This window comes from Buteo buteo, chromosome 13 (assembly GCF_964188355.1).
Source record: "Buteo buteo chromosome 13, bButBut1.hap1.1, whole genome shotgun sequence".
NCBI lineage: Eukaryota > Metazoa > Chordata > Aves > Accipitriformes > Accipitridae > Buteo > Buteo buteo.
In genome coordinates this window covers 40,098,146-40,106,449 of record NC_134183.1, presented here as the reverse complement: position 1 = coordinate 40,106,449, position 8,304 = coordinate 40,098,146, and the positions used below count along the sequence as shown (strand labels likewise).

The window sequence follows — 8,304 nt, the reverse complement described above, 5'->3', positions numbered from 1 at the left end:
GGTTTTTTCCGGTTTAACGTGAACTGTAGCGGTCTGTTCGGCAATTATTTATTTGGTGCATGCTTTTCCCCTGAGAAGAAGGACTTGGTATCAGTCGTACTTGTTGGCCGTAGCTATCTCCGTTGTAGGTTAAATTTCTTACCGTCTGTTCTGTGTTTTATTTTCCTTCTCACGCAAACCGTGGTGACAAACAGTACCCGAAAGGCTCTGGTGCTTCCAGAGAGTGGCTTGATGGCCTGCATAACCTACCTCTCGCCTCATCTCAAGGAACATATGAATGGCGTTACAAGTAAATGAGGTAGCGTCCCGCTTTAGGAAGGAAGCGTGTTGGTTTTGAAACCCTTGGGTAGGACAGGAGGAGCTTGCTGTCTTGGGTCAGTGATGAGCATTGGCATGTATTATCTGATCTAGAGTTGATGTCTATCACCACTTTAGCTCTAGAATTACTCTGAGACCCAGGAAGCTCCAGTTTCCTTAGGCTGCGCCCTTGGGCTCTTCCCAAGTACGGCATCAAATTGCTGTCACAAACTAACCCAGCATAAGGAGAAGGGGGCATGGTTTGAGTTTTCTTCCATTTACGTGCGAGGAAGGTGGAGTTGTTAGGTTAATGCTGGCTGTTACTGGGAGATGCTGTCACGTTAACCGAATGCCACTCTGTGTACCCAAAGTTGAACAGTGTTAGCAAATGCTGGTGTAGAGGTTTGGTGGTAAACTTTGGTGGTAAACTTAACCAGCCTGTCTTAGCAAGCATGCCTGTTCTTAATTCACAAACACTGTTTAGTCCCACCTCCACATCCAGAGTGTTTGAAAGGGCGTGTCATATCTTCCCTTGGTCACAGTTAAGAGTCAGGTGTTCAGATTTTCTTTTTAAGGAGTATGCTGTGGTTCTGTCTTTTCTGTTGGGGTTTGTTCTGTTATTTCTGAAATGCACTTACAGCTCAACTGAAGGAGTCTGATACCTGATGTAGCAGAGATTACGACGTGGTTTATTACTTCAGTTTTCGGGATTTCTTAGGGAGAAATGACTTGCATCAGTGTGACCCCAGAATTAGGTTGTTTCAGAGTTTGTGGCTGGGTACCACTGGAAATGTTGACTTTGGTGTAGTAATGACTCAAAGTGTGTGGTAGGAGAGCTCTGTTGGTGTGGCTGTGCCAAGCAATCGTTCAGCTGCACGTGTAGCTGCTTTGGTTTAGCTTCCAGGTGTGAGTATGCAAAAGAAAACTTGCAACTCTAGTCAGCCTTGCTCCAAAACCAAAATACTTTCTGCTTCTGCCCAGGTATCCAAGAGAGCCCTGAACATTCCAGGCAGGCCAAGAGTTGTGCCCCAGTATCTCTGAGAGTCCACAGCTCTGCAGTTCTCCAGTAGGGCACTACAGGTAAAGTTTAAGATCACGTAGCTCTTTGCAAGTTATGCCATTGGAGTTTATTTGCCTCTCTGGCTATATACAGAGAATATAGCTGTCTGCTGGAAATTTTTTTGACAGGCCTAGGGAAAAGCATACACAGCAGGATGCAACGGTCTCTTGATGAACTTGCTTGATGTCCCAGAGCGCCAGCTTCTCCCATCCCACAAAAGAACCGGCAACTCAGGCTTGGAGCTGCTGACACACGCTGTGTGCAAGAAAAGACAGAGGCATTGGGAGGAGGGACAAGACATCCTTCCTGCTCCTTGCAGCAGGCTTGGCAGGCTGCTTCCCTCCCACCCAGGTGCTGCTCCTCTCCCCGCAGGACTCACACACTCTTCCCATTCCCTTTCCAGGTCCTGGTACCTACACCCTGCCTAGGCGGGCAGGACCCAACACAGCCTACACCCATGCCAGCCCGTGCTACTCCATGAAAGGGAAGAGTAAGCACAATGGCTTTGCTGAAGACCTCTCCAAGGTGAGCTACACTTCTCTGCTGTCTCATGCCAGCAGCTGAACCTCAGCTGCTCTCCTCAGGGCTGAAGGGCTCCAACACCTGCTGCAGCCTCTCTTAATGCACACTTTCCTGCACCAGCAGCAAAATCCAAGAAGCCATGGGTCCCATGGCTCTCCTGCTGTGAACAGCAACACTGACACCTGCAGTCCCTCGCTTTCCAACACTTAACAGATTTGATGGGGCAAAGCTCATTGGCACTAATGGGAATCTCCCTGTCCTCTGTGAAATCTGCCTCTCTGTAGGGGAACAGGAGGTGCCCTTGTTCCAATTGCTCCATGCCTCTCACACCACTTCTGGCCAGCCAGCTCAACTAGCGCAGCCCATGTGGGCACGTGGCAAGAATCAACACCTGCCTTTTGTACCCAACAACCTCCCTGCCTCTTTTACAGACGCCAGGTCCTGCTGCATTCCCCAAGGTGGAATTGGACATCTACAAAAAAAGGGCTCCCATGTACATGAAGGGAGCCAAAAGCAGAATTGGAGGAGACAAAACAGTGAAGCCAGGACCGGCAGACTACTGCCTGGGAGAGGTAAGGCAGCCTGCCCGCCTCTCCTCCTCTGCTTTGCAACAACCAGCCCTTAAGCATCTCCCCCTTCCAACAGGGCTTCTCAAGACCACCTTACTGGAGTGACAAACTGCAGGACAGCAGGCCTGCTCCCTTACCTTGGCCCAAAGCCAAGAACACATCTTTGCCTCTCCACTAGCTCAGATGTTCAGTGCTGACACGCACTCATACATTACCAGCTCTTCAGGAGGACACACTGCCGCAGAAGGGACAAGCCAAGAGCAGACCTTTCTCATGCACTGGGGATCAGCAGGGAGGGCAGGGGCATCTAGCAAAGTCTGGCTGGAGCTAGAAGGGCTTTGGACTTGGAGCAAGTGCCAATGCCAGCTCCAGCCATGACCTTGCCCTGCCAGATGGAGCGGGCATGTGTCCTGGTTTCAGCTGCGATAGCGTTAATTGTCTTCCTAGCAGCTGGTACAGTGCTATGTTTTGAGTTCAGTATGCAAAGAATGTTGATAAAACTGGTGTTTTCAGTTGTTGCTAAGTAGTGTTTAGTCTAAAGTCAAGGATTTTTCAGCTTCTCAAGCCCAGCCAGCGAGAAAGCTGGAGGGACACAAGAAGTTGGGAGAGGACACAGCCAGGGCACCTGACCCAAACTGGCCAACGGTGTATTCCATACCGTGTGACATGACGTCTAGTTTATAAACTGGGGGGAGTGGGGGCAGGGGGATCACTGTTCGGGCACTAACTGGGCGTCAATCAGTGGGTGGTGATCAATTGCACTGTGCATCATTTGTATATTCCAATCCTTTTATCATTACTGCTGTCACTTTATTAGTGTTATCATTATTAGTTTCTTCTTTTCTGTTCTATTAAACCGTTCTTCTCTCAACCCATGAGTTTTACTTCTTTTCCGGATTTTCTCCCCCATCCCACTGGGTGTGGGGGGGAGTGAGTGAGCAGCTGCGTGGTGCTTAGTTGCCGGCTGGGGTTAAACCACGACAGCTGCCAACACCAATGGACTCTGGGACCTAGAGATTTGTCCTTCCCAGCCACTGGAGGCCAGTCTGGTGCACTCTGAGGTCGAGAGATTTCTCTGTCCCAGGCCAATAGATGCAGCTGCTGCTTTCCAATTCATGTTTTCATTCAGTAGCAAGCATGTGTCCTAGAGAGGCACACACATGCACACACACAGAGGACACTAAAATGTCAGCCGTGCAAACTGCCACAGAGAAGGGCACTGACTTTAACAGCACCTATATATAACACTACCAGAACTCACAAGAAACATAAGTATAAATATCCAAGTCCCCTTCATCCCCTCTGGCTGATTGGGATTGAAGCTGTGTAGCAAAAACACTCACTAACTCTCTGGATTCACCAGCATACCCGCATTTGCAGATCCCTTGTTTGTAAGCGTGGACCCTTAGTCTATCTTGTATACATGCCCATATCCTGGGCTGTCTTACCTGCTATGTGGGTCTTCTCTTAATTGCCAGCTAGCCCAGCTTTATGGTCACTAGCAAACAGGTGCATACACTCACACCATCATCTTCTCTCATGAGCACCTCTTGCCCCAGTGAGACATGCCTTGAGTTTCAGCACAGGGGCGTGGTGTGCCTGGATCCTGGATATCCACATCTTGCTCAGAAACTGAGTCTGAGAAAGATTGATACAAGGTTTCCTCCACTGGCTAGTCCAGCTTGAAATCTGAGAATGGATTACACATGTACACCCATATGCATCAGGTCAGTTGAAAATACAAGCACCTTGATCCCCCCAGTTTCTGGCATCCCAGCCCCATGGGTCTTACGACCCATGGTCCCTCTCATTACTGGTGCTTAGACCCTCACTAGCTCCAGTTGCTGGCCCCACAACATGCTGGCCCCCGTGCACCCTATGACCCTTTATCTGACTCCAGTTGCTGGCACTTGATTTACTCATTACAGTCCCTTCAGTTGCTGACACCTAGAGTTTGTAGTATTCACACATAGCACAGAGAGTGAAATTAGCAGGATAGTTAAGAAAGAATTTAATAAGAAGACCAAAGACCAATTGTCTTTGACCATTCACCATAACATTCTTTAATAGGTTTTGCATTGTCAGATACATAGGACTTGGCCACAAAGCCAAGACAGGAGAGGTGTTTGCTGCACAAAATAAGTCCTATGACAGAGGTGAAGTCAATCTCTAAGGCAGAGAATGTGCACCTGAGAAATGCCCTGGTTGTGGACAGCCTATTACGTAGACGCCATGTGAACATCCTTAGCATTTTCCCTGTTTGCTTCATCATGCAGGCGAGCAAAGGGTAAGGGAGATGAGAACCAGAGGATTTGAGATTATAGACGCATAAGTGGAGAATTTTGTGTTATGTACCTTCCATTCATACTGCACTCCTGGGTACAGGTGGAATAAACTGACACACAGACATTGAATCCATTACAGATTCCCAGGGATGTCTGCCTAGCTTCTGCTCCAAAAGGACATGGCTTTCCTTTAGGTCTTGTGTTGTTTGCTCCATGGACCTGTTTTCCCAGAACTTGTGGGATCATTCACCTGGTCTGCAAGCCAATAACACACAGAATCGGGGTACTAGCTATTTATTGCTGGTTCTGCACAGAAAAGGGTGCTAGGGGGTATCCCTGCAAAAGCTAGCACATGCAGCACTAAAACAGTCATTCATTTATACATTGTAAATTAGCATAATTACCATACACATTGTTTATCAACCTTTTACTGGTGCCCATAATTCCATATCTTAAAGCTGATTGCTGTATAGTGTCCTTGTCTTCATTTAAAGGTGCAGCATCTTATAATTTTACTGCAATGGGTGAGGGTCTTCAAGTGGAGGTGAGTATCATAACTTCTAGAGGTGTGGTCTTCATATTATAACTAGTTAAGTTCACCTAAAGGGCACATTTTTAGTTGATTCATGTTGCATAGCCAAGCTTCTTTGGGCAACCAGCCCACTGAAGTTTCTGGTTCCTAGTTTTAGGTCGATTTGTTCCTTCTATTCCATTGTCTTGTCAAGAGTTGCTTACCCAAGTGATTTACATTGATTACTTATCTTTTGTTCCCTACTTTTGTCAAAAATTACGACCATAAAGATTGCAATATCACAGCTGTCCTGGACACCCCAGGCATCTTACATGGTACTAGATGCCTCTTTTAGGCCATTACACTCAGCGTCCCAAGCTAAGTTTGTTGTTTTCATTGTTGGGATTTACATATGCCCAAACTTCTATCATAGTCAATGGAGTTCTAGTGAATGGAGCCTAAAGACAGGCCTAGCTACCCAGCTGTCTCTTTGTGACAAACATCTCTGTTGTTAGGTTAGCTAAATGGCTGTTTAGGTTCCATTGATTTTACTGACAAAGGTAGATTCATTTGCCCTAAAAGTAGGCAGTTAGTATAATTAGAAATGGTCAAGGGGAATCCCCCCCAGCACTTTGCTGATTACTAGAACAATGTGGATCTCTCATAATTCTACCACCATAACTTGCAACCACTTGTAGATGCCTTGGGACACCAAAGCATCTCAAATGTCACCAAGAATTTATATGTGATAAAAACCTGTCCTCCATCTCCATTGATTACATTAGGAACCTAGACAAGGAGCTCATATGCTGTGCACTTTGTTCTGTCCACCCTCTCTGTGCACACCTGAACTTTGGCAAGAGGAATCATACTTCCCATGTCTCTGTGGAATGTATTGAAGGGAGATGAATCCCAACCCATTCCTATGGCTCCTAACCAGGACTGATGCCTAGATTGACTCAGCTGAATCAATACTCTGAACATGGGCAAAATGAATGTAGATGTCAAGACATGCTTTTCTGTTTTGGGAATGGAATAGGGCCTTCTATAGAAAAATATCTCAATATATCTTAGAAATGCGCCCTCAGATAGGAAAAATCACACTGCTGGGTTCTGCCTCTCTCTAACCATTGCTTAGAGAGGAAATAGAAATCTGGTAGACTTCAGTTTATTTCAAGGAGCATTCCCCAGGAATGACAGGAGCATCTAAATGGAAACTAATAAATCAGCAAACAAATAAAGTAGTTCTATCTGTTACAGTCCATCTTCTGGAATACAACATGTGTCTCCCTGACCTGGCTGTGGTGTCCTTTGTTAAGGATGTCAGGAGATGTTGCCTTCTCCTGCGTCCCTGGCCCAGGATCCTCCTGCCCAGCCACTGGAGCCCAGCCCAGTTGCTTGGGGATGCAGGGTCCCTGCCCAGGCTGAGGGGTGCAGCTGCTGCTTTTCCATCTGCAGGTTCAACCAGTAACAAAGCTGAGCATGTGTCCCAGAGGCATACACACACACACACACAGAGGACACTGAGATGACCAGTCAGACAGACTGCCACAGGTAAGGCACTTCTGTCACCAGCACCCACACACAGAAGCTACATCATACCCAAGCACAGACAAACACATCTGCTCCTCCTCTGGGACTCGCAGGGACAGGTATTGGAACCTGGGAAGTTGTTGAGTCACCATCCCTGGAGTTATTCAAAAAGCACGTAGACAAGGCACTTCAGGACATGGTTTAGTGGTCGTAGTTGACAGTTGGACTAGATGATCTTAAAAGTCTTTTTCAACCTAAATGTTTCTATGATTCCATGATTCTATGGGACAGGAGGTCACTAGTAAAGGCACACACATGACACTCTCTGGGTTCGCAAGCTCACACACATTCACAGGTGCCCTGAGCACCAGCACAGCCCCCCTGCTGCCCAGTACCCCTGCCCGGGCCCCAGCCCTCTTACCCACCCAATGGGTGCCCTATATGCCAGCTGGTCCAGCTTGATGCACACTGCAAACACACAGCACTCATGCCCTCATCTCAAGGTCACCCCACACTCTCACATCCCCCCAGGTCCCCCAGTCAAGGCTCAAGTTTTGTCTTTTTCATGTCCTAAAAGAAAGCCCCACTCCAGTGCACCAAGGACAGAGATTTCTACCCATCTTTGTGGGGCTCCCCTGTTAAGTCAAATAATGCAGAGCTCCTTGGCTTGACCTTTCCCTCTAGGGTTCCCATTCTCAGGGCTGAAATTGCAGTGTTTGCCCTCCAGCCTTGTCAAGAATTCCACCAAGAGCAGAGGTCCCCACGTGGCTTGTTGATCTGGAGGAAGGATTCTGTGTTCAGTTTCAAGATGACCTGGATTCACTTCTTACATCCCTGGCCATGTTTGCAGTGTAAACTCACCCTTGAATCCAGGCTCAGTTCATTCCTACATGAACAATTTCAGTCCACAAACAGAGCCTGGTGTAAGAGACTGTGTTGGCTGGTTGTCTCGACATTGCTGCTGCAAAGAGCCTCAACATCCTGTTGTTGTGGGGGAGTATGCATAAAATGTCCCTGAAGAAACCATCATATCCGCACCTACCAAGCTGTGCTTGCCCACGAGCAAGGTGAAGAAACCACCATGAATACCTGGGCATGCGCCCATGGAGGAACACAGGGCGACACATATGGTAATGAGTTCTGTGGAAATGGGTGGACTTTTCGGAGAAATCGTGGGGACCGGGACAATAAAAGAACTGCGTACTCCCCTCTCAAAAAACTAAAAACCTAAACCTGGGAAACACCTGAAAACTGTAACACCTGAACCTGAAAGAAAGACACCTGGCTGGCAGCAGAAGAAGAACCCGCAGCGCTTGGGACTGAGACTTTGACTGGGACCCTCCATCACCTGCATTGGGACCGACTCAACGGGACGTTGCTGGCTTCGTGGTGGTGGTAACTAGTCTTGCTATCTCTCTTCCGTTTTCTTGCTTAGGTCTGCCTCTTTTTCCTTTCTTCTTCCTTCTGTCCTGTCGCAGTTATCGGTTGTTATAGGAAATAAAGCTTGGGAGGTTGTACAGCATCTGA

The 8,304-nt window shown here is 47.6% G+C and overlaps 1 non-coding gene across 1 annotated transcript; it reads left to right on the top strand.

The window, feature by feature from the left end:
- The first annotated feature begins 373 nt into the window (after positions 1-373).
- On the top strand, positions 374-458 carry LOC142039284 (small nucleolar RNA SNORD45). Its single transcript, XR_012652859.1, has one exon. It is a non-coding gene; the product is annotated as a small nucleolar RNA SNORD45 (small nucleolar RNA).
- The last annotated feature ends 7,846 nt before the right edge of the window (positions 459-8,304 follow it).